We start from the raw sequence: 27,365 nt of genomic DNA, 5'->3' as shown, positions 1-27,365 counted from the left end.
AGAGTTTGGAAGGAGAAAACCCCTGCTACTGATGCCATTGTCTCGTCATTTCTTGAAGCCTCCTCATCCAGCTCCTAGCATGCCATTATTCATTGCTCAGACTTTACTCCTAAGGTCTTAACCTATCCTTCTGAAAATGATCTAATACACCATATTCTTCCATCTGAAGTCAAGGAAGAAGAAGTATCAGTTAATACTCCTTTCTCATTTCCCCCTCCCCCTCAGATTGAAAAGGGAAAATCCATCCTTACTCGAAGTCATATTCATCACATAAGAAATTACATAGTTCCCGCTCCATCTACTCCGACAACTATTGTCTTAGCACAAAGACCCCTGATCAATTTAGCTCCACCTCCATTAGTACAGATGGTGGTCCCAAGCTTCTTACTGAACAAGTATGCTCCCTTAGACCTTCCTCAACCTCTGAGTGCCATGCCTCAGGACTACCTCAAAATTTTACCTAGATTCAATGGAGAGGATGAGACCACTGCACAGAGACATATTGAGATTTTCTGTGCATTTGGAGAAAATATAAATGTGGAACACTTAGAAATGGTACTGAGGCTTTTTGTTCAATCCCTTGATGGTGAAGCCAAAAAGTGGTTTAAATCTTTACCAGATGCTTCCATTTCCACTTGGGAAGAGCTGGAAAACTCCTTTACACAGAAGTGGGGGGAAGAGAGACCATGAATATATCCTCACAAAGTTTAATGCTATAAAGAAGACAAAGATATCTCTGAATTTATAAAGAGGTTTAATAAGCAGTATAACAACCTGCCACTGAGATAAAATCTCCCCAAGCTGCTTCTCGAGTAGTATTTGTAGGGGATTTTGAGTTCGAGTTTGGTTTTAATCTAAGGGAGAGGAAGTCTCGCATGTTGGACTAACTCCAGATTGATGCCCTCGAGGTGGAGGCAAATTTCACATCTACAGGGAAATCAAGAGGTAAAATTGACCCTATGGAAAAGAAAAAGGGAAAAGAAGAAACTCTTCCTCTGGTCAAGTGAAAGAATCAAAAGAACTAAAGTTAGAATAAATAGATAAGTTAATAAATTTTTTAGCACAAAAACTGGTTAAGCTTCAACTGGAAAACAAAAATATCCCCAAACAGAATTCCCAAGGCCCAAATCGAAGCTTTAATCTGCAATATCAAAGACAACCCTTACAGATACTACAAAGGGAAAGGAAATATCAGCTCGATTAAATCATCCCCCCCCCCCCCCCCCCCACTATACATAAAGGATGATCTAGATGAACAGTCACAAGACATCCATGAGATGCAAGGTAACTTGTACTCTTCCTTCTCTGAAGGGGAATAAGAAATCAGAACTCGTCACGAATAATGTTAGGATATAGATGCAACAACCAATGAGTAGGAAATAGGTGACTATTGCAAACAGTTCGCATATTTCATGTAGACACAACTACATAGGAAGTACAATATCAGGTCCTCAAGAAAAAGGTCAAGGGAACAAGACTAGAAGGAGGGTGTTCCTCCCCAAGATACTCCTAGATCTCTTGATAAGGGAAAAGGGGGACTGGATCCAAATGGGTCCAAAATAAAATACTCTCTAAATAAATATGGTTATAAACCTAAAGAGGGGGTAGAGGAGAAGCCACCTGTCCCTTCAAAACAAACCTGTGAAAAAGAAAAATAACAAGTAGAATCTAGTGGCATGGAGAAAGGCCAAGCTATCTTCAACCTTCAAAAAGAACTCAAAAAGGTCAAAATCCCTATTCCTTTAATTGAACTCGTGAAACAACCCACTTATAAAGCCCAAGTCTCTCAGTTCATGCTTCCATCCACCTCAACACCATCCCATGACTATTTAAATCTTCAAGAAGAAAGACCTATGGTTGTTTTTGGACCTCATTTCGAAGAACAAGACCCTTCTACTACACTATTCTATGCTACTCTTGTACTATAGGATCTCTTACTTCACAAATGCATGCTGGATTTAGGAACCTCACATAATCTCATGCCATTAACTGTAATGAAGCAACTTGGTTTATAGATTTCTAGAACTTACAAGGACCTTTACTCCTTTGATTCTAAGAGAGTAAAATGCTTGGGAATGATAAAGGACCTAGTAGTGAACTCGGCTCAAATTCCCATTAAGAGCGTAGTAATGGTATTGGTTGAAGGGAAAGTACCCCTAGGGTCCTTTGGGTTAAGACTCTACCAGACTGAAAATTTCTTATTCAAAGAAACACACACACAACCATTATCTTTACTTTAAGCAAATTCTAATGTTTAGGGTACGTACCTAAGGTCCTACGTTCGAGAAGGCCTTTAGGGTCCAAACCCTTCTTGGAGTTCCCTTCTTCTTCTTTGACCTGTAAAACAAACAAATCAAAGAACACAATAGTACATGGACAAATACTTATACATAAACCATCTTCATGCTATAAAGTTAGTTATAAAAATCTTTAAGTAACTACTTGCATAAGAATTCAAGACAAGAATCTCATAAGCATAAAGAAAGATTGTTTCGGGAACCAAGACGTGTTTCTTTTATATAAAGGAAAATAAAGTACATATAATGGAAAGATATCACCTGAAACACCTTCAGTAGGCTCCAAGCAAAAGGTACCAACTGAACATGATGGAATAGGATGGTACTACACTGCAAACTCAGGTGCCAGCATATAGAATGTCGCCATGACTGACTGCAACATATAAGGTGGAGTGGTATCAACTGGCAGTAACAGGAGCAACTGTCAAGTGAACCAATGAATGCTGATACAACCTGAGGTCTTCACCGACCGCCGTGGTACATTTCTACACCATGGGAATAAATGATCTGAAGTCGACCATGTGAGAAATCGTTTGATTACCGGTCATTGATGTATACCGTTCACAAACGTGAGACTACTCACCGATAATGATAATGAGCGTCAAGGTACCCAGTACAATCTAACAAGTGTGAATAGATGAGCTGAAGTCGAACACCTGTAAGAATCTATCGATCAGGAGACAATGATGGTTTCCCACTGTCGATAGCGAAGGATCTGCCACTAATGACAGCAAACCCCAAGGTACTGCCAAATGGACTCTAGATCTTTGCCCCAGAGCAATGAGTCGGAGTCGATAGGTAAAGATCCGCTAGAAGGAAGGCATTAAGGCATCCTCCATCAATCTAGCGCGAGTGTAACCCGTAGGCCAATAATGTGGAAGGAATCGGACGAAAAAGATGTAGTAACCCAACCAAAGTACGTTTCCGGCATACACAAGATGTGGCTAGCACACGGCAGAAACCATCTGAACCAACCAATAATGAAAGCTGACACAGAGGCGAGGTATCCACCAATAGGGTCAAATGGAAACCAAGGTACTGCACGAATCCCAATGTGTGATAATGTATGCTGATGTCGAACACAAGGGAAACCACTCAGTCAAAGACCCATGATACTGATCGATGCTGAGCACAAGGTGACCTATCAATAATGAATATAGGGCCAGGGTGCGGCTCTAGGCCTGTCCTCAGAGCAAGGTTTCGTCGTCGATAAGGACAAGACCCGCCAGCAAGAAGTTAATGGGGACCTTCTCAAACAGGCACGAGTAAAGGACCAATATAACTAACGTGATGGTAGACATGACACTGACAACCAGGGATGGCCGACTGAAAAATGAGTCAAGAGACACCGCAGAAAGGCCGACTCAGGCTAACTTCCCTTGAACAAAAGCACGACTCAATGTGACCATGTGGCAGCATATGATGAATCTGTATAAGTTCGTCATGCAGGAGGCACGAACGAACCCTCCATATGATTGGAAGAGATAACCAATCGGGGGAGAACTGACTTAATAACAAGGTTATGGCGTACCTAAGTCAAACTAAATCCCACCCATGCGAAGGAGACTTTGTTTTGAGTGCTTTGTTCAAGGGCGACACGACTGACTCTAGCTGCCAACAATAAATGGAAATAATGTCCCTGTTCCCGCTCTTTTTTGGAATATTTAATTTTTTTGTCTTTTTCTGATAAGCCGGAAAGAGAATAAAAGAATGCTATGGTACAATGGAAAGAATGAGTGTCGGTGAAACAGATGATCTAGTTCCTGGGAAAGGAACGTTCCTATGCTCAATGCAGGGAGGTGAAAACTGGTCAGTGACACTCAGAGGTATGTTCCTTCCACGGATGTGGGTATGTCAGACTGCAGAAGTCAAAGGTATGCAAGGTTGGTTTTGCAAACGTCATGGTCAAAAGTTGGCTTAAACACGAGTCCAAGTGAAGCCGGCTCTAGGCCAAAAGGTGCAAATGGTCAACATGCAATGCAGAAGTACAACTCGACACACATAGGAGCCTCTAGGGTATAAGGCCAGAACGAAGTGAAGAAGCAAAGAGGAATGAGTCTTCAACGCATAAGTCATGGCGGGACTACAGAGGACTCCCGAGCCTACTCAAAACGAAGCAGCATGGGCAACAAATGTCAGTGAGGTGCTAACTACGATGCCCATGTAAAGGGATGGCTCTACCATCGTGTCATGATTTAAAGAATCGGCGAGTGAAAATGGCTTATGAACCATAACACGATGGGGTCGACCCTATGGCAGATGTATCGGTCAAATGGAGGCTAGTATGCATAATGCAACAGAAAAATGGTGTCCCTAACCTATATGCTAGTGAAAACACGATACCTGCCATGACGGGTCAGCAGTCATGGAACCGTCTCGAACCGTCGAAAAATGTCCAAAATGTCCTGAAAAAACAACCCAATCTCGACATTCCAAGCTCCCAAGTTAAAAGTGACATGAGACCAAACAAAATAAAATTTTGAAAAAATTTTGCATTTTCAAAACTTATAAAAAGAAATTTTGGACTCACCATTTTCACCGTTTGACTTGGAGAGCAAAAATTGTGGAGCAAAAGGAGCAAACTTCCCTGTGACTTTTCCAACTGTTCAAACTTGCCGAAAACTTCCAGGTAAGCACTAAACTTGTCTTGCAATTAATTGTGATAGTTTTTTGGAAATTTAATTGATGTTTTACCGTTAGATTTTTGCAAAAAATTCCTTTGCGGCGTACACGCGGGTTGGCAATATAGAACTCGCGTATACGACGGCCCTACACGCGACTGTATACAGAAGAACCCGCGTGTGCGCAACAAACTAATTTTATACACAAAACTAACGGATGAAAATGATTTTTTTCTTCCAGGATGACTCTCACATGGCGTGAAAGAGAGCACTCAGCTGTGGATAATGAAGTTATGGGCAATGATGAGGCATTAGCTGCCCTACGGGGATGTGGGTTGCTAAAATTCTTCAAATTGCCAAATATGAAAGCGAACACGCGTTTGCTCGAGAGGCTCATTGATTATTGGGATGTCGATGAGGAAGCATTCATCATTGATCAGATGCCACTCAGGGTAGAAGTGGAAGACATATATTTTATCACGGGCCTTTCCCGAAGGGGAGAGGTAGTGCACTCCCGGGGCAGGACACGGAATAGCCTCAATGTAGATGACTATGTAGAGATTTACTGCCCGGGTCATCGGAAGGTCGGGAGCCAGATCTCTATCCCACATGTGGCGAGTTTGTCACTCAGGATAATCTTGTTCACCATAGGTCGAGTGAACGGATCATCCTCACTACATCAGGCGTCACGGGTAAACATGAGCGTGGCAGTGGACTGTCTCACTACAGTGTTTGACTGGTGTACTCCTCTCCTTGCCAACATGAAGGAACAACTCACTTCTATCAGGAGGGGACAGACCAAGAACTTTGGGTTCGAAACCATTTTGTGCACTTTCTTCTTCGAGAAGGTTCCCGCACTCCGCCCCAGGGTAGCAGTTTCCATCAGTAGTCCACGTGATCCATGCATGGGCCGGTGGGCTGACTTGATGAAACGTCTGGGGGGTGGGGAAGTCCCAAGGAATGCATTCGACGATGACTTTTTTGCCTGGTGGGAGCAGCAGATCATCGCCGTGGATGACTACCCCTATGCTGGGCTGGATTTCCGAGGAGATCCTGATCTAGCGTTACCACCGGATGCAGCATGGGGCGAGATTGGTAAGAATTTTTTTTATGATTTTATGATTTTTTTTGGATTTTTCAAATATAATGATGAACTTTGAAAAATATTTTTTGATGAGATTCAAATGACTAATATGATGATCATGTTCCAGACATTGGGCCCGTACGACCAGATGGATTCCCGCGGCATGGACGGCGTGGCCGAGGAGCCGAAGAGGCGGTTGCGGATACGGAACGGACCTTAAACAACGTCCAGCGACACTTGGCGAGACTGAGCTACCGAGTACCGATGGCCGAGATAGAGGACCTTCCTCCGGATATGCAGCGTCATGTGGTTAGGATGCCACGTTACTGGGTTCGTGTCTTTCGGCGCGTGGCCAATGCTATAGTTACATATTTAGCTGCTCATCCAGAGCCGAGGCGTTAGATATGCCTGACATGATTATGGGCATTTGAGTCCCAATTTTGTATATTTTTGGACACACATATGTACACTCGAGACACTTTATGATATATATATATATATACAGTTTGACTTTTTGATGCATGATTTTATGATGATGAATGATTGATATGCCAGTTTAATGCTTGATTAGCGATAGAATCAGCTAACCAATTTTGAGATCTTGGAATGTGAAAATAATTAATGTAAATAAATGATCTTTGCAACAACCTCACCCTTAAATATTGGCGATATAATAATGGATCCCTAACCCGATAAATGTTATTTAACTGAGACACTATCAATTGAGAATCAAGATATACTACCAACGAGTCGATCCCATAAGAGATTGCCTCGGATAATAAATTGATAACAGCTGTATACTCGGCCATATTGTTTGAAGCAGGACCGATACACACGCCTCTCGATATCATCAACTGACCAGTTGGGTCATAAAGTACCCAAGCTGCGGAAGCAAGATTCCGAGTGTGCCGACTAGCACCATCGGCGAACCCAAAATAGACCAAATCATCCATCAGCACCTGCCACAGCAGACCAAAAAGCACTGATATCAGAAAATGCTCGAAAATATATGTATAAATATATATATAAAATACAAAGTAAAGTACTTCTTTAGGTAGAGCCCATTTTGGGGCTCCGCGAGCTTGTTTCCTTCGAAATCAATTAACTCATACGATCCTTTTTCTAAAACTCGTTTGATAATGAAAGGACTGTACCACATAGGCTTAAATTTTCCTGCCCCCAAGGCATCCTTATCTTGGTCATAGACCAAGACAAGGTCACCTTCAGAAAAGACATGAGGACGGACAGACTTATCATACTGTGTTTTGACCCTTTTCTTATGGGCCTCATTCATCGTGGCGGCATCTCGACGCTGCTCATCGAGATGTTCCAGGTGAACTAGGCGCTCCTCGAGACTTGAAGTCTCAGGAAGAAGCTCAACAGCCAACTTTAGAGATGGGATTTCACATTCAACCGGAAAGATAGATTCCATCCCGTAAACCAACTGAAAAGGAGTAAAACCAGTAGCCGTTTTGACGGAGGTTCGGTATGCCCAAAGAGCCGAATACAACATAATGTGCCAATTGGACCGATTTTTATCGATTTTCCATTGGAGTATCGTCTTAAGAGTTTTATTGACCGCCTCGACCTATCCATTGGCCTGAGGATAATAAGGGGACGAATGCTCCTGACGGAATCCTAATTTAAGAGCCAATTCGGACATTAGCTGATTTTGGAAATGACTGCCATGGTCAGTGACAATCTCCCTTGGGATACCGAATCTTGAGATAACCTGATTGAAAAGAAACAAAGCTGCCGTGTCACTGTCGTTCTTATAAGTAGGCATGGCCTCAGCCCACTTCGTGAAGTAGTCTACAGCCACGATAATGTACTTGTGATTCGTCGCTGAAGGCGGATTACAAGTCATAAAATCAATACCCCACTTAGTGAAAGGACCGACGGTGACAACGGGAAAAAGGGGAGCTGGATGCGCGCGCATCTTGCGAGTAAAAAATTTGACACGGGTGACAGCGTTTGACCGCTTCCACACAGTCCTTAAAGAGTGAAGGCCAAAAGTAGCCGGCACGTAAGATGCGCTGGGCTGTAGCGAGCCCTGATAGATGACCACCACAAGCTCCACTGTGGCAGTCATTAAGAACAGACTCTGCTTCCTCTAAGGTTAAACAACGTCGAATAATTGAATCAACCCCTCGACGGTATAAAGTGTCACCAATGATAACATAGTTTTTAGCCAGGTGACGTAATTTGCGACGTTCATCCTTGGAGAAAGTAGAGGGAAACTTCGAAGTCTGGAGATAAACAATGATATCTCCATACCAAGGGTCTTGTGAAGAGATGAGGAATATATGTTCGTCGGGTAAACTTTCCTCATAAACAATATCCTCTCCACAAGGAAGCTCAGAAATTAGCTCCGCAAAGACCATAGATTTCTTAGACTTGGCTGACAAGAACTCGAGATCGAATTCTTGTAAAATGACTATCCATCTATTATATTTGCCCCCAATCACTCGCCTACTGAGGACAAATTGAAATGGATTGACCGCCGCTAAGGCAAAAGTTTTGCCTAGCAAAATATAATGACGGAGCCTCTGGACAGCATGGACAGCTACCAAGGCCAATTTCTCAACCGGAGAATAGCGGAGTTCAGGACCTATTAAGCCTCGGCTCAAATAATAAATCACGTGCTCGACAAGACCATCGTCCTCCTGAACTAGAACCATACCAATGGTAGATTCTGCTGCAGTGAGATATAAAAGGAAGTCTCTACCATAATCCGGTGGACTCAAAAGCGGGGCAGAGACTAATGCCTTTTTCAAAGCATCAAACGACCGCTGCGCAAAGTCGTCCCACACAAATGGAACTCCTTTTCGTAGCAAACGCATGAACCCTTTAGTGATCTCGGCATAGTTTGCTATAAACCGTCTTAAGAAATTAGCCTTCCCTTGAAGACTTTGAAGTTGACGAATTGAGGACGGGGGAGGCAACTGAACTATTGCCTCAACCTTGAAGGGATCAACCCGAATCCCTTCATTGGACACAATAAACCCTAACAGCCGACCGGATGTAACCGTGAAAATGCACTTATTGGGATTCAACCGGATTTTATAGAAACGACATCGCTCAAAGACTAATCGAAGATGACTAGGATGATCAGTTCTCTTTCAAGAGTGAGCAGCGTGATCATCTAAGTATGCCTCGATGACATGTTTGATGTCGTGGAAAGCGTATGACATGGCCCTCTGAAAAGTGGCTCCAGCATTTTTAAGACCAAAAGGCATCTTTCGATATGCAAAGGTACCCCAGGGACATATGAAGGCTGTCTTATGTTGGTCTTCAGGACGGATAGAGATTTGATTATAACCCAAAAAACCATCCATGAAGGAAAAAATTTCATTACCCGCACACTCGTCAATAATCTGATCAATGAATGGCGTGGGGTAATTGTCTTTCGGACAAGCCTTGTTTAGATCCCTAAAATCGATGCATACTCGGATTGTTCCTTGCTTTTTGTCCATAGGGACTGGGTTAGAAACCCAATCCGTAAGAGGAACAGGGTATATAAAACCCGCCCTTAGCAGCTTCTCAACCTCAGCTTTGATAGCCACTGCTTTCCTAGGGTTAACCGGCCGAAGCCTTTGACGAATCGGTTTTGCGTTTTTGTACGTCTTGATCTCATGTTGGACTATAGAAGGATCAATGCCGGGCATTTCCTCATAAGACCAAGCAAACACATCGCGATATTCCTTGAATAGGTCGGTGTAAATTTGAATTTCTTCAGGGGAACACTCAATTCCGATGAAGATATTCTCTATGATGTTAGGGTCCCTAGAGATGTTGATGGGTATCGTTTTTGAAATTACCAACATATTACCTTCGGCGTGAATGTGTGCTGGAGCCAAAGGGTTCGATACCATATCAACATCACTAGTACAGAGCTTGGAGAACCTAGATTCTACTTCCTGCAAAGGAGGAAGAAAGTACGAACGATGGTGTAAGTCTTCCCAAGGTTGATCTATACCCATCATTGCTTCAAGGATTGCTTCTTCAGAAGGTAAAATTGAATCCAAGCAATCCAAGGTAGAGATAGAATCTAAGCTCCAAGCTGGGGCCACATGACCATCCAACTCTTCTTCAGAGAAAGGAGTGGAATGGTTATCTGCAGAGTCTACGATAGACTGATATCTAAGCTCAGCTGCAGATATAGGAAATGCCATTCCATTAACTTGTCCTTCAACTAATGTGGTCGTAGGTGAAGGCAAGGTCCTAGGGTCGGAAAATTAATGAGTTCGGAAGAACTCTTCTTGAGGAGACTCCTTGGATGATGAAATAGCATTGATTCTTGCAAAAGGAGAGGGAAGATCAAACGTACCCATCAATGAGGAATACATCCCTACTCCTAAATTCTCAGTCGGCGGGCGAGGGTTATCCACCAAAGGAACAGTAGAGTCGGAGCTTGCTTGAGGATCGATTGGAGAATAGTCCAATTGATCAACCTTAACGATTTTCCCCTCATGAGGAAAGCAAATGACACGAAATAGAGTCGACACAACGACTTCCATTTCGTATACCCAGTTCCTTCCTAATAGGAGATTATAGTCTAGGTTAGCATCTACGACTTCAACTTCGATATTAACGACCTTCCCTCCAACACATATAGGAAAGGCCGGGATAATCCCATGCGGCTTGTGAGAATGACCATCAAATGCAGTTAAGACGGTTGGTGAAGGAACAGCCGAAGGTGAACCAATAGCCTTCCAACATGACATCGACATGACACATGTGGAAGCTCCTTCATCTATAACGGTGCGAAAAATATTGATTTTCCGGTATGTAGACTTTATCTGAAAAGCCATATGATGAGGGAGTCTCTTTTTGACATTTGACATGTCAAAAGAGAGCACTAAAGAGTTAGCTGGATCGACTACTCCAATTGCGGAGAGTAAAGCACTTCTCTGAGACGGACACGACTGGAGAACCTCTAAAGTGGACATAGCACATGGGCTTTGAGCCAGATCCTCCACAATGGAGTAATTCTGGGCGGCCCTAGCATTAGGTTTAATCGTCGCGCGTTTGGCGGAACCTTTCAGTATCCGAGGTATAGTCTCCACAGAGGGTCGCTCAATATGAAGGTCAGTACCTCCAGGAACAGTTTTATCCTTGGATGTTTCGGCTTCACCATAATCACGTGACCGAGTAGCCACATGGACATTTGAACCCATCATAAAAAAATTTGATGCTTTTTCCCCTTCCTGGTTGCCCCCTGAGGAGGTCCCAGGATTCGTACTCGCGCCAGCAAGAAGTTGTTGCCCTTGGGGAAACGGGTTAGTTAACACAGCTTGCGAACTAGAAGTCCCTTGCTGTCCTAACAAGCGCTGAGCGTCTTCAATCCTAGGGCAAAGATGAGTTAGATGGTCTCCTTTGCATAACTTGCAAGGAAACTTAACTTTCTTTCTCGACTCACCTTTACCACCACCAGCGTTGTTACCAGATTTATTTGCATTGGGCTTCGCATCCGAGTTCTTCTTCTTACCACGTCCTTTGTTTTTCCCATTAGAATTTTGATTTCCTTTGGGGTTATCGGATTGGACGGCATTAATTGAAGAAGTTTGGGAAGCGGGAGGATTAGACAATGTGACTTGGTTGTTAGAAGTAGTTTGCAAAGATAACTGCTGCAATTGATTCAACAAGTTCACTGTAGATGTGTCTACTGACCCAACGATACCGTCTGCGTGCGGACCTGGCTTCGGCTTAGCTAAATCAACCTTAGATCCAGGAGCATCTGGCAAGTACTTTTGTAGGATCCCAGACTGAGAGTAGATCAATTCCAATTGCTGGGCCCTAAAAATGGCTTGCTCCTCAGAATAGACCCCAGACATGGAGACATCCTTGGAGATCTCGGGTTGTAACGACTTCAAAAACCACTCGAGACGGTATTCCGGAGGAATTTCGGCTTTAATGAGCCTTTTTCTCCGTCTCCATTCCTGAATGTGATCGGAAATGTGAGTAGCCTTATCCTGACGAAAGGTGGCCAGAAGTTCAGTTCCGGCGTCATAGCGGACAGACAACTGAAAGTGATTTAAGAAAATATTGGCTAAGTCGGCGAACGATGTAAAGCTGCCCCCTGGCAACTCTATATACCACTTGGCCGCATTACCAGTCAAGGTGCGCTGAAAGAGTCTCAACCTAATCGAATCCTCGATGAGGGAGTTGGATGAGTACCACAGATGGAATGTGGTTACGTGGTCGCCCGGGTCCTCACCACTCTTCCCTTCGAATTTTGGAATGTCTGAAGGGAGTTTGGTTGGGACCGGAGGCCAGGCCGGATTATACCTGATTGGGTCATTTGTTAACTTTGTGAGATCTGGCAAGTTTAACGTTGCCAGAAATGGAAGCCTAGGAGGACCCAGGGGATTCCACCCAGACTGGGCAAAACTCCAAAAGCTCTGAAAAGATTGTCCTGGAATTTGGGAGGCACCAGGCTGCCCGAAGTGACCAGTAGAACCGGCTGAACCAAAAGGCAAGCCTTGTGGTCCAGCAAAATTTGGAGTTTGACCAACTCCTGCCGTATAACCTCCATAACCCGCAAAGTTTCCTCCTAAAGAATGGTAAGGAGTTGATAACCCCTGATATGGATTCCAAGCCGAAGCAAGGGGAGGAATACTTTGAAATGAACTAACCATGGTGTACGGCCTATTCCCTTGTTGGCCGATAAATGGATTCCCAGTTCCCGCGCTACTAACCCCAGGGTTATTCCAACCTTGGAAAGGATTGCTGCTTTGTCCTATAGAAGAAAACGGCATGGATCCTACCGTCGGGTTGGAATGTGGTATATGACCACTTCCGAAAGGAAAACCCTGGAATGAAGCCGATCCGCCCATCATGGACGTAGCGGCACTAAACGGAACCGATGGAATACCCTGTGATTGGGTGCCAAAAGAGAAGAGTCCAGTACTAAAAGCATTGGTTTGGGCATTTCCACTTATGGACGGAATGGAGGTAGACCCAAGTAGAGATGTGCTCGCAAAAGATCCAAACAAGGAAGTGGAGGGGATGGAAATGGTTCCTCCCCCTTGCACCGATGTAGGGGTTTGCATAGTCGCAGCACTCGTAGAAGCCATGCTTCTAGTAGTGGTCATGAATGGTAAGCGCTAACCTGGACTTGATGGTCTATGTGACAGAGTCCCAACGTATTGCAATACGTCTGGATGACTAAATGGTAGGGGAGAATTCGGAGCCCCTAACGACTCTGAGAATTCTTCTACCTCTATGTTATTCTCCGCTTGAAAAAGAACTCGAGAAAGGACTGGATTATCCCTCTCTTGTTCAAAAGTACCAGGCCTTGCTTGGGCAATAATGCCTCCGCTAGGAGGATCAATCTTCGATGCATCAACCGGCGTAGGATGAACCCCACCAGTGGTACTCCCTCTGCGCCTTCTCGGAGAAGTCTCTAAACTTGGCGGCGAAAGACCACGAAGTCTTCGAGACCGTCTGGGATATCGGTCAACCACTTTGAATTTTTTGTTATGATCTAACTAAAGACTCAAAAAATTGAAAGCTAGGCCAACTAGGAGCACAGAGAACACACTATAAAGTCCCTAAAGACACAGCCAGTCAAACAACTTCCAAGTATTTCCGCTCCGGGTGATTAGGACCGGACACCAAAATACGAGAAAGTGAAACAAGGGGCCTTCCGAAGATAGTCTGGGATGATGAGGGCCCTGTCCTATCAGCGAAGGTATCAGAGGAAGTTACGTTGACCTCCTAACAACAGCCTGCGTCGGTGCAAGCCCCCAAGCTTCGCAAGGGTGCCCTCCAGTAGTACTGTCGAGAGTGATGCAATGTCGACCTCAGGTGCCACGGGATTCCCCTCCGCAGCCACCTGTGTAGATCCCTAGGAGAGGAAACTATGGGTACCAACTCATCATAGAAGCCAGGCGGAACAGTCGTGAGGTAAGTTCGGACAAGTAGGAGAGGGGGTATCTCTCTTCCCTGTCTTCACAGACCCTCATGCTTAACTCCCAGGTCCGGAGCTTTCCTGGTCTTCCTAACGCTATTGGATTTACTCTCGTTAATCAGACTCTTATGTTTGACGTTTTATGTGGCCTTGGAGAGTTTACTCTCCACTCGCCTAATCCAAGGCCCTAAAATCCTAAACTTGTTGGTGTAACTGACTAAAACAAAAAGTTCTAGTGGATTTTAATTTAGCGCTTGATTTTATTAGGCTGTTCTTTAAGTCACAAGGTAATGGTGATGAAACTTGTGGTGTTTTTATGGACGCAAAAGAAATTAATAAAACTTAGCTACATGCACATGCACTTTTGTTTTTCGATGAAGAGCAATTTCTATGAGGTTCAGAAGGTACTTCTAAAATAAACAAATTTTCCTTTTCTTTTCAGACTCCACACTCACAAAAACTAACAAAACTATATATTCCTAAAAAGAGATGCAAATCTATCCTAATGCAAGAACTATATGTGGATGCAAGATTTAAAGACTACTCTAAAAACAAAGAAGGAAAGTTGTTGCTTTACCAAATTTTGTCTTGCCACTAAAATGCTTAGATAGAAGATGATGTGTTACCAATCATTTCGTCCAAACAATAAAAACAAGTTCTAAGATAAAAACAAAGCACTTTCACTTCGCAAAAAAGGAAATCAAATGAAAAGCAAGTTTAAGAAAGCGAAACTCAAAACTTTCAAAAGATTTTCTTTCAATCAAACCAAAAAGTCTTTTTCAAAGGAAAGCTCTCAAAAATACTGACACCAATGATTGATAAATAGGCAACCAAACACTTTTGTGAATTGACACCTTTCAAATGATGAAAACTCAACAAAAATAAATGTGTTTGAAATCGCTTTTGACAATCAAAAGCAGCAATGAAAGTCCAAAAGATCAAAAGACAAGTTTCAAGAAAATGGTAACAAACAACTTTCCCGAAACGAAGGAGAAAATGGTCACAAAAATGGTTTTGTTAAGCAAACAAAAGGGTCATAAAAACAAAGATGAACACAAAGCTTGAAATCCAATCTTCCTACTCTGCCAAAACAGAGCAGTCAAGATTCTTAACCAGAAATATTGTGTGTCAAAAATCAATGACGCTTGCAATCAACGAAAACAAGACTAATACTCCTTATAGCTAGAGAGAGTTCAGAACAAGATGCCCCCTGTTAAACAGAGGACTGTTACTGGAAAATGACTGCTTGAAACTGACCCAAACCACCAGACAAACATTCAGCAAAAAGAAAATTTATAAATCTTGAAAATTATATAGTATACGCGCCTGCAGTGATGTGCAGAGTGCGTGTACACGCGGCTGTAACTGAGGAAACCTGCGTATACGCGGGTTCACTTAGTACAACTTGCGTATATACGCTTCTGTAATCCAGCAAAACAGCGTATATGAAGACTTTCAAGAAAAATAAAAAAAACACAGACTGAAAAAACTGGAAAAGGTTAGAGTTCAAGAACAGATCAGACAGTCAGAGCCAACAAACAGAGGGGCTAAGCCTTCATTGGCTTGAAGACTACCCAAACTAGGAACAACAAGAGTGTTGTCCCCAGCGGAGTCGCCAATTCTGGTTGAAGGGAAAGTACCCCTAGGGTCCTTTGGGTTATGACTCTACCAGACTGAAAATTGCTTATTCAAAGAAACACACACACAGCCATTATCTTTCCTTTAAGCAAATTCTAATGTTTAGGGTACGTACCTAAGGTCCTACGTTCGAGAAGGCCTTTAGGGTCCAAACCCTTCTTGGAGTTCCCTTCTTCTTCTTTGACCTGTAAAACAAACAAATCAAAGAACACAACAGTACATGGACAAATACTTATACATAAACCATCTTCATGCTATAAAGTTAGTTATAAAAATCCTTAAGTAACTACTTGCATAAGAATTCAAGACAAGAATCTCATAAGCATAAAGAAAGATTGTTTTGGGAACCAATACGTGTTTCTTTTATATAAAGGCAAATAAAGTACATATAACGGAAAGATATCACCTGAAACACCTTCAGCAGGCTCCAAGCAAAGCTTCCTCCCGGATTCGTTCCAGTCTCAAGCCTCCAACAAGAGCTCCTTCCAAGTCTTACTCAATGATGACATAAAGGATGAATGATCACCAATACACATGGAAACAAGGGTTTCCTATGCAAAATGGGGGAAGTGCAGAAAACACCAAGGACTTCAGACCTGGTCTAAGGGGAAAAATCTCAGCATAATAATCTTGCTCTCTTTTCTCTCTCCCTTAGGCCTTCCCTTTGATGTCTTTTTATACCATCTCCAAAGTAGTTTTTTAGTTAGGAGTTGGTTGGGAACAGTTGGGCCACGGGCACTAATAGGTGATCAGCAGGTAAAACTCGCGATCTCCGCCCGAAAATAAGGAATTATCTATTTTTTTAAGTGTTTTAATACATACACGCGGGTTGGGTATACACAGACCCGCGTGTACACGCGTTTAACTCAGGGCAATGTCGCGTATAGGGAATAAAACATTGTTTTTTAAATTTTAGGAGCAGGTCTGGAAGGAGGGGTTGCCCTAGGCCATGAGTGCAGCATCACAAACCATAAGAGTGAGATTTGGAGCTATAACAGGTATAGTGGTAGCATATATCCATGCAAGATTTGGCATGCTTTTATCCAAGTTGTGGGGTTCCAAAGTTGGAGGTTCCATCAAGTTAGATTTGACTTATGCCACCATTCCTACCTTTGGGGGTGAAGAAAGAAGATTGTACAAAGAGTCAAGGTTTGTAAAAATAGTGACTAAAGTTGAGGGCTCGAAGAATTCTCCTATGTATGGGAAAGAGAGTGATATTTCTTATCTGTTTCTAGAAGAAGATGATATCATTTTAGAAGAAACATAGGTACACCTAGCAGTCCAATTAGATGATCAACACAAAGCCAAAGGAAAAGTATGGAAATTATACTTTGATGGGGCTAATTCTAGAGAAGGAAATGGAGCAGGGGTGTTGTTGGTATCCCCTGAGGGTAGCTTGATCCCGCTTTCATTTAAGCTAGAGTTTGAAGCGACCAATAACGTGGAATAATATGAGGCATTACTCCTTGGGCTGCAAACAACAAGGAATATGAATATTGAGTGCTTGACAGTATATGGGTATTCCAAGTTAGTGGTGAAGCACATTAAAAATCAGTGTCAAACTAAACATCCTAGATTGAGGACTTATAGAAATGAGATGTGGGACTTGATATATAACTTCTTTTTGACATTCAATGTTCAATTCATGCCTAGGGAAGGGAACAAAATGGCTGATTTCCTTACTATAGCAACAAGAAACTTTAAGCCTCCTCAAAATCCACTTCTCAGGTATGAGGTCGAAGTTAGACACAAACCCTCTATACTCGATAATGTGAAGTATTTGCAGGCATTCGAGGATGAGCAGATCAAATGCTTTATAGAATTCATTGGGGAATTTTCAAACTCAGCTATCGACCAAGAAGAAGAGAATGTGACATAAGAAAGGACATCTACATGGGAAGATATTATTCCTCAATGCCTAGTCCCACTTGAGAGATTGTTTAACAAGAACGATGTAGCCTCAAAACCTATAGCAAAAGGAGTGGATGAACAGGTGGAGGACTACAATATTGGCTCAAAGGATGAACCTCAGATGGTCAAATTATCAAAGGAGATCCCCTCGCAATATAAACAAAGGTATTTAAATATCTTCAAAGTTTATAAGGACATTTTTGCCTGGTCTTATGATGATTTGAAGACGTTTGATACTAACATTACCTAGCATAAGATTCCTCTAAAAAGCATAATGAAACCATGTAAAAAAAATCTCAACTAGATCAATCCTCTCCTACTCCCCTCTATTGAGAAGGAACTAAGGAAGATTTTGCAAGATAAAATCATAGTGCCTCTAAGGTATTCTGAGTGGGTAGCAAACTTAGTCCTAGTCTAGAAAAAGAATGGAGAAATAAGGTTGTGTGTAGATTTTCAGAACCTTAATAGAGCATCATTGAAAGACAACTACCCACTACCCAAGATGGACTACATATTACAAAAAGTGGTTGGTTCGGCCAGGATGTCCATGATGGACGATTTCTCAGGTTACAATCAGGTGGTAGTACACCCAGATGACCAAAAGAAAATGACATTCACCACCCCTTGGGGAACTTTCATGTATGCCTGCATGCCCTTTGGTCTCATAAACACAGGAGCCATATTTCAAAGAGCTATGGATATAGCATTTGTGGGGGAACAAGACAAGTTTGTAGTGGTATATTTAGATGACATCACAATCTTCTCCAAGACTAATGAAGAGCATATCATGCACCTGAATCTCACCTTTGCGAAATGCAGGAGATATGGGTTATCCTGAATCTGAAGAAGTCTCAATTTGCTCTAAGTGAAGGAAAACTGCTCGGACACATAGTGGCACAGGAGGGAGTGAAAATTGATCCTAAGCGAGTGGAGGCTATCAGTCACATCCCCTTGCCTAGAAACAAGAAAGAGATTCAAGTGTTTTTGGGAAGAATCATTTTTTTGAGAAGATTCATACCTAACTATGTTGAAATAGTGAAAGGTATTACAGACATGCTGAAAAAGGAGAACAAGGTGAAATGTAGCCCTGCTTCTCGACAATCCTTCACTAGAATCAAAGAAAAAATTGTCAAAGCACCAGTTCTAGTTAGCCCTGACTATTCAACACCTTTCTATATTTTTTCTTTCTCTTCTCCCCATACTATTGATGTCATGTTGTTACAAAAGAATAAGGTCATGAGTAGCTAATCGCCTTTTTTAGCCAAGTATTGAGAGATGCCAAATTGAAGTACAAAATTTCGGAGAAATAGGTCTATGATCTAGTCAAAGCATTGAAGGCATTTAGAGTATATGCATTGCAGTCAGACATTACAACATATGTTCCAACAACAACAATCAAAGATATTCTAGTATAAGGAGATAGCGAGGGAAAACGAGGAAGATGGATCACCAAGATCCAAGAATATGACTTAGATATCAAGCCTACTAAGCTTATCAAAGGATAGGGGTTGGCCAAAATCTTGTCAGAATCCAACTGCCAAGCCTTGGGGATTAATCTATTGACAGAAGATACTGAAGCAAGAATACAACAAGCAGACATTAAAACCTCAGTCCAGAAGATTCATATCAAATTTGAGACATCGGTTTGGTATAAGAACATTGTTCATTATCTGTTGTTCCTAAGGTGCCCACTGAAAATGGATAAGTCCAAATACTGAACTTTAAGACTATAGGCCCAAAAATTTGTTATATCTAATGGTCAGCTCTATTGGAAAGACCTCGCTGGGATTCTATTGCTATGCTTGGTGGAGAATGAAACTCAGAAGGTGATTGAAGAATTTCATGGTGGTATTTGTGGTGGGAATTATAGTTGGAAAACCACAGCTCACAAGATACTGAAAGTCGGTTTCTATTGGCCTACACTCTTTGGGGAAGTACACTCTCAAATTTGTGCTTGCCAAAAATTTCAGGTCTTTGCCGAGAAGCAGAAACTAGTACCTCTCCCTTTGATTCTCGTATGTGTTGATGAGCCTTTCAGGAAATGGGGGCTGGATTTCATAGGAGAGATACATCCTCCCTCCAGTGGTCAACATAAATGGATACTTATAGCCACTAACTACTTCATGAAGTGGGTGGAGGCTATCCCATCTCAAAATGCTACCGACTCTGTGGTGATTAAATTTCTAGAAGAAAACATCTTGTCCCATTTTGGTTGTCCTGTGAAGATCATAATAGATAATGCTCAGGTCTTTAAGTCCACCAAATTTATCAATTTCTGTCAAAAGTTCAATATCACTATAGGGCACTCCACTACCTACTACCCTCAGGGAAATGAGCTAGCAGAATCCTCCAATAAGACTATGGTAAGGATTTTGAAGAAAACAATCATAGAAAATCAAATAAATTGGGATGCTCAATGAAACGTTTCCTTGTGGGCTAATAGAGTAACTCCTAAATGATCCACAGGAAAGTCACCTTTCGAACTAGTGTATGGAAAAGCGGTAGTATTCCCAATTCAGCTGGCGATGCCAGTCGCTAAGTTGTTACAGGAGACGGAAGAAGAACCAAATGATTTAACCCAAAGAATAAATTAGTTGGTCGAACTAAATGAACACATGGAACAGGTTGGTGAAATATTGACCAGTTATCAACTAAAGATGAAGTCTCTATTTGACAAAAGGGCTAAAGATAGACCGCTACAACTAGGTGATTTAGTCCTAAGGTGGGATGTTCGTAGGGAAGATAAGGGAAAGCATGGAAAATTTGACCCGTTATGGTTCGGTCCCTTCAAAATCTTTGAAGTGAAAGGTAACAATACTTTCCTATTGGAAAATTTGGAAGGAGAATCACTGGAACTGCCAGTAAATGGTCAGTTCCTCAAACTCTACTTCTCGCACTAAAGGTAATCCTCCCTCATGCATTGTAAATACCGGTGTGTATATGTAAATACTCTATGAAATTTGAAGTTTTATCTGTTTTCTTTTATAATATTTTTTGTTGAAAAGACTCCATGCCCAAAGAAATTACCAGGTTGCAGGTTCTCGACGCATTGAAGTCAATACCTTGTACCCAGTTAGGGCCAATCTTATCTCCATTTCTAATAATTTTTTCTTCTAAATATGGAAATGGTATAGATATTGTTAAGAATTTATGAAGAGGAATATCTCTTTGATGCATATGATTCATGGCACCATGAGTTGGGTTGAAAGGGTTCCAAAACACTATAAGTTTAAATAATTCGAATTTTCGAATTATTTCCTCAAAATTTTGGTTCACATCTAAACATCACGCACCTTCGGATCATATCTCTTTCCATGCATGTTTCCCCACTCGCTCACCTCAACTCTGGCAGGCTACACGAATGAGAGTTAATAGCAAATGCGACCCCCAATGTTGAAACGGTCAGCTCAGATCCAATGACCACAATGCATTTTGACACCTGGAACTAAGAACATATCAGTCACAACACTTCTCGCCATAACCTGTGGGACCATCTGTCGAGAGAGCCCTTCCCATTGGATTGTTGAAATCACAAGTAAAGATAAAACGAAAAGGTAAAGGTAAGGGCCGAAGCCATTTTGTACCTTTGGAGCTCGCCTCATCAACATAGACCAACCCTAGACTGCCTCATGTCGCCCTACGCCATCCCCGCAACCACCACTTGTATAGCTATGCCCTTCTCTTTAAAAAATCCCCTTATCAGCCTAAAATTACCTCCCTGACAATAATTACTCGGTCGCAGTAAAAAAAAATCCTGCTTGGACCTCTGTGCAGGATTTACCTTGCCGCATACTCTCAAAAGAAACAGACAACTTCCATAATTATTTTTAGACCTTTCTGCGGGCTCCAGGTAACCCTACACCCCAAGCTCCTATGTTTTTTTTTATGTTTTGTCTCATACATTAAAATGAAGCATGTGGTGCCTGCAACACAAAACACTCATGAAGTTAAAACCACTGGTGTCGTACCCTTAATGGACCTCGAATGCCAAATTACAGACCCAGTCTGCCCATTCTCACTTACTGACTTCTGATATGAGATATTTACTGATCATGTGAGGTGGGAGGATCCTTTTAGGGTTGTTAACTTTGGTGTGTAATTCCAAATTGCGCCCCCAATTCACCTCTTCCCCAAGCTCATATCTTAGTTGGTTGGCTCATATCAAAGGGACACTAATTTTATTTTCCACCTCCGGAGTTAAAACCTTGGAAATAATCCCCCTCTTAATCCAAAGAGCTCTGGATTTCTTGGATCAAAACCCTTCCCGGAGAAAAATGGTTCCCATTAACTCTCTTTCGGACATCAACCCAACCTATCCTAGCTACAATGAATTGTTTTATGGGGGAAGATACCTATCAGAAAGTGAGTAAGGCCACTTTGGGATGTTTTCATAAAATGAAATAGCCTGATTTATTCCTCAACATCCTAGAATACCTCTCAGCTTCCATATGCTTTCAACTTCAATACTTCCCATCATCATCTTATTTTTGATACTAATCCTTGCTATTCTACTTGTTCCTATATACTCATGTTGAAGAGTTCCAATGCCTGAATCTTGAGGTGCTCGCCCCTAACAAGTAGTGAAATTCTACCTTTGATTAGAATATCTCAGTAAGGAAAGGACCTGGTTTGGGGGGTTACTTTTAGTTCATTTCAACCTTCATGGCCATTGCTTATCGAATCATTCATGGGATTTTGCCTCCCAGAATTTTCCCATAGCAGAGACAACTCCTCCAACTCAATAAGGAAGATGCCATAGGAGACGGGTACCTCTATGAGAATTACACATAAATTCAAGTTTTCGGTTGTGAACTCCCTCCATATTTCCTTCCAGCATCCATGCCTATTAGGATCTTTTCCCTCTAGTTCATTAGACAAGTACTCAGTGTAGACCTGCTCCATTTCGTACTAGAAAAGAAAGGTTACCTTTTCAAAATGGGATAGCTTGTAGGCCCCTTTGTGTTAAACACAAGACAAGATTTCAAAGTAGTTGAAGCCATACTTGAAGCCATGGAGTTTGAAAAGGGAGATGTTTGGCATTATGACCCCCATGGCATCCTTACTTGAAGCAGAGAAATGATTAAAGCCTCAACTTATGTACATGATCCAAAGCTCAAGATTGAATAGAAAGAAAAATTTGATTCTTGGCCTCTTAATATAGATATGGAGACCAAATCCCTAGTCAGCATGGGCAAAGCAAAAAAGAGGACGGTTGAATCATCAGTAAAGGCTAACATGGAGGAAGGGCATGTGCATAAAAGGGAAAGGGGTCAAACCCCGGAGCAGGAATAGGGTCAAAGCTCAGATCAACAACTCGATGAAGTGGATATATGGCTAGAAAAACTAGTTGCCGATAGCCCGGGCTTCCAGATTAATCTGGAGATCCCACTAGTAGCGTCCAATACATCCTTAATGGAGGTGGCCATCCCAGATCTAGAAATTAGTATTGATATTGTAGGGGAATGTTGGGAACCAGGGAGGGCTATTTAGGTCATAAATTGGAATACGACTGCATAAAGACATGGCTTCGCAGTTAACACCTAGTGACACCCGGGTGTTAGCCACCATGGACCTAGAGAAGGAAGAAATGAGGTTAAAGCTACTACACCCAAAAACACAGTCTCTACCTGCAGGACCTCATTTTCAAAACCTGGATGTATCCTTAGACATAACCAACATCCCCTTAGCAGACAAATTCAACTTTCACAGACAATTTGGGGAGATGTTGTATAATGACTTAGGCAAGAATATTATGACTATTAGATGAGATGAAACTTACCTGGAGAAGTTCGATGCTAAGGTAAAGATGGAGAAAATCAAATCTCGGGAAATATTCTTACAGAAAGAGTCATACAAGGAGTTTATCATGAAAATGGGAGTAGATACAGAGGACAAAGCAGTGGTAGAAGCGGTTTTGCAGTCCAATCAACAAGAAATTCAGGAGTTAAGATGGAAGTTGAAGATGTCCAACAGTGAACATGTTCAAACTCCTGAGTTGATTCAAGTAGAAATGGAGAAGGAAAATCTGATGAAGGAGCTAGATGAGAGCAAGAACAAGGTGTTATCTTTGGAACAAATAGCGGCTGAGTTGAAAGATATGATTTCTTCCTATATATGCATGATAATATTTCCTGAAGGCCCCTAGACTCTAATTGTCCCCTCACCTAGGCGTTGACCAAACTCTAACTATCTGAACGAGAATTAAAGAAGATTCAAGGGGACTTTAATGTTGCTAAATCCTAATTAGCTAAAAAGTAAAAGTAGATGCAGACTACAAATGAATGTGCCACGAAGATCTCAAAGGACCAATAGGTTTCCACGTAAGAAATAACAGAGTTAAAGGCTAAGCTAAAAGGAAACATGTCTTTGGTTGAAGCCAGGTGATCCGAGTTGACTCAATTCCTGGATTTAACCAAGATATTTTGCTTTCGTGATGTGATTATAATTGGATTCAAAATTGCATAAAGGAACAGATATGCATGATGTAAAGAAGAAGGAACATGATAATCTTCAGCAACATAAAACTCAAGACGTTGATAACGGAATTCATCTAGGACAGACTACGTCTCCAGGCCTAGTGTCATAATGGTGTAGGTCACTGCATTAAGTGTTGGAAAGAGTGATGATGTACATGCATGTGTTTTCTATATCATATAAGGAATATGCCCTCACGCAGGAGTGGCTCCAAGAGATGTTCTGCTGCAAGAACTCCCATTCAAAAAGGACTCCTATCAGTATGACATAATTTCACATATGACAATAATGAGCATCCTACCAACATGGCATCAAAGGGATCTCAATTTAGAAATACATGGTGACAACATGAGTATCCCATCAACATGAAGACAAAGGGATCTCAAATAAAACATGACGAATCATGACAACAAGTACATCCCACAGATGATTCCGTGCCACATCAAGCAAGAATCATGAAACAAATAAGAAAACAAGATCCCACATAAAACATCAAACATGGATCTGTGCAACACAATGCATCTCATAGAAAAGAGAAGTACATGAACACACTGCATATACCTCACATCGTGGGGCCATCTGAAGAAAAGGATGTCAAACTGCTGAAGTTGGTCGTACCATCAATCTTGCGGCACCAAATCTCATGGAATGATTGCTCACACATTAAATGCTGAAACCTACACTCCAATTTGAAAAGTGGCTGAAAAATGAAATGATCAAATGGAAAATTTGAATGCACCATTAGATTTGTGGCATCAAATAGTGTAAAACCGACTGTCAAATTTCTGAATTCTGAGAAAATGGAAATTTGGGGCTACTGTAATCTTTTAGATTTCCCCTAGATTCCTCAAAGATTCCCTCCTCTAGGTCATCAGAAGATATGTTGCTCTGATCAAAATTCTCACTATGCCATCAGGTTCGTGTCACTGAGAGGTGTAAGATCGACATAAAATTTGTCCAATTTGGACAATGGAAAAATTTCGCCCTCTTGAGAATTTGGCTCAATCATGGTTTCACCTACTCTTTTCCTAGGTTCATGGTTCCACCTGCAATAAAAAATTAATTAATTAAATACATCTCGATTTCCATGCCACGTACTTAGCCCTCCCACACTGAGAAAATGAAGGTTATATATTTTTTCCCGGGCAGACTTACCAACCCCGGGCCATTGGCACATTGGCTAACTTCGGCGCGCTTGTTAGGAGGTGGTTTCGGGTTCGATTCCCGTAGAACCAACATTAACATATGACTGTTTTGTTTTTTTAAAAATAGGTGAAATTTTGTTTGACCATTGGTTTATTTGATTAAATATGGGTGCACATTTATGGTTGATGTTGGTATCGTTACAAATGCGCTATATTGGAGGTGTGGGTTGTTTTGGCATAATGCTACATGGGGCCGTCGCGTGGGTAGGGCTGGCAGAGTTGTTGGCTGTCAGTTCAACTCCCACCAAATCCACTTTGATTAACGTATGGTTGTTATTATATGGAGAGGTGTGGGGTGGTGGGGGTGGTGGCCTGCCATCTCCTTTATATATATTTTTTGTTTTTATATGTAACAATGCGATTTTGAAAATTCTCGAACATTGACTCAAGGAATCAATTTAAGTAGGCCACAAATTTTCCTAGAATCTGGCCCAGGTTGGCCAGAATCCGATGGTCGGATTTTGTCCAAATTGCTCCCTCCTTAAGCCTGCCTAGTCACCCAAGTCAACCCTAAACTTTGACTGCCCCTAACTTTCGCATACAGAATCGGTTTGACGAACCATTCACACCATCACAATCACGACGATGAGATATTCAACATGAACCTAGTTCGAGCACAATTCAAACACTTTTATTTTTGACCCTTCTTGAGTCCTTTGGGACTTCTGCATGTGTCTGGAGCCACCTAGATCACCATGCAATTGGTACGAGATGAACTTATCTGAGAGATCAATCTTAGGTGGGAGAAGGTAACTTTGATGCATGAGCAAAAGAGGCTTTGTGCAGAATAAGCACCATCACTGCTGAATACTAAACATGTGAGCATGAAGAACTCTCAGTATGCTACAAAATTTATCTACTTCTTGAATGAAAGATCAACTGGAGAGATGAGACCAATGGACATAGCAGACAGGATAAGTGCAGTAGTAGACAACTCTAAGGCAATTTCAAAAGAGGAAGCTAGGGCTAGAGAAAAGAAAAGTCTCATAAGGGTGCAAAAAGACGTGCCCATTTTCTGTAATGACCCAACTTGAGTTACTGATTATTAGCATGCTTACGAAACATGTGTATGATAGCTACATACACAAGCATCGCAGGCATTGCACTAGTATACATACTAGTTTAATTATATAAATGTCTATGTAAGAAAATGAATAAGTTTTTAAAAGTATTAATTAATACCTTATTTATTAAGTAGTACAATAAAATATATTAATTTATTTTTATTAATAAAATTTTATTTAAATAATAAATGATTATTATTACAATGGGCCAGATTTATTTTACCTCATAAATCTTTGGACAATTCATGATAAGGTACTTAAAAGAAAATACTATTCTCGAAGTCAGTTGAGATGATAAGGTTAAAATCTCATTTAATGAATAATGACCAACTCAAGTAAAATATCTTAATGGATAAGGTTAAATCTTAAGATGAATTGGAGGAAAGGAAGGTGGGGTTTCTTGGGAGGGAAGAAACCTTCCCTATATAAACATAATCGAAAGGAGAAGTAAGGGGGGAAGGAAAAATCAGTTTTTGAAAACAGAGGATTGCTTTCACTTTTGGAATATAGTGCAGAGAGGAGAAAATACAGAGAAGGATGCTAGAAAATCAGTCTGTTTGAGGGATGAGCCGTGGGCTCGATTTTGAACTGTAAATTGGGAAATTTTGAGTTGTTCTTGGAGTTTTGGGCACGGGGCCAGTGGACTTCCATTTCGAAGTCCTTTGGATCTGGGAACCACAGAGGTTGATCCCAGATAGGCAGGGAGGAATCGGTTGGTTTGGTAAACTCGGAGCAACGTGGACTGACACAAAGAATCAGGTATGCAATTGCATTTAATTTGAAAGAATTATTCAGTAGAGCAGACAACTGGACAAGAACTGCAACAAAGTAGACAGATTTTCAGCAAAGCAGAAAGGTTAGTATCCATTAGATTAAATTTATTTAAAATTCAGTACTCATCATTTCAGATTCCGCTATTTAGAAATTAGCTTATAGTTCAGGTTCTCACATTTTTAGTGAAGAGTTTGACAAGATCCTACACGATGGGTTTCTCAACCTTTGGGGACCTCTTGGGGAACTATTTTCATAAGAGAAGTATAATCAAAAGATGATTTAAATCAAGAGCAAGACAAGAACTACTCCCGAGAAAACACCCATCCTCAAAGGAAAAACCATGATGAATTTCCTAAGAAAGAATTCCAACTCCTTGGCCTTG

Source organism: Pinus tabuliformis, chromosome 4_1 (assembly GCF_031772625.1).
Source record: "Pinus tabuliformis cultivar Carrire ecotype Pingquan chromosome 4_1, CPIR1, whole genome shotgun sequence".
In the NCBI taxonomy this organism is placed as follows: Eukaryota; Viridiplantae; Streptophyta; class Pinopsida; order Pinales; family Pinaceae; genus Pinus; species Pinus tabuliformis.
The sequence above is the reverse complement of the archived record's forward strand: the minus strand, read 5'-3'. Positions refer to the sequence as shown.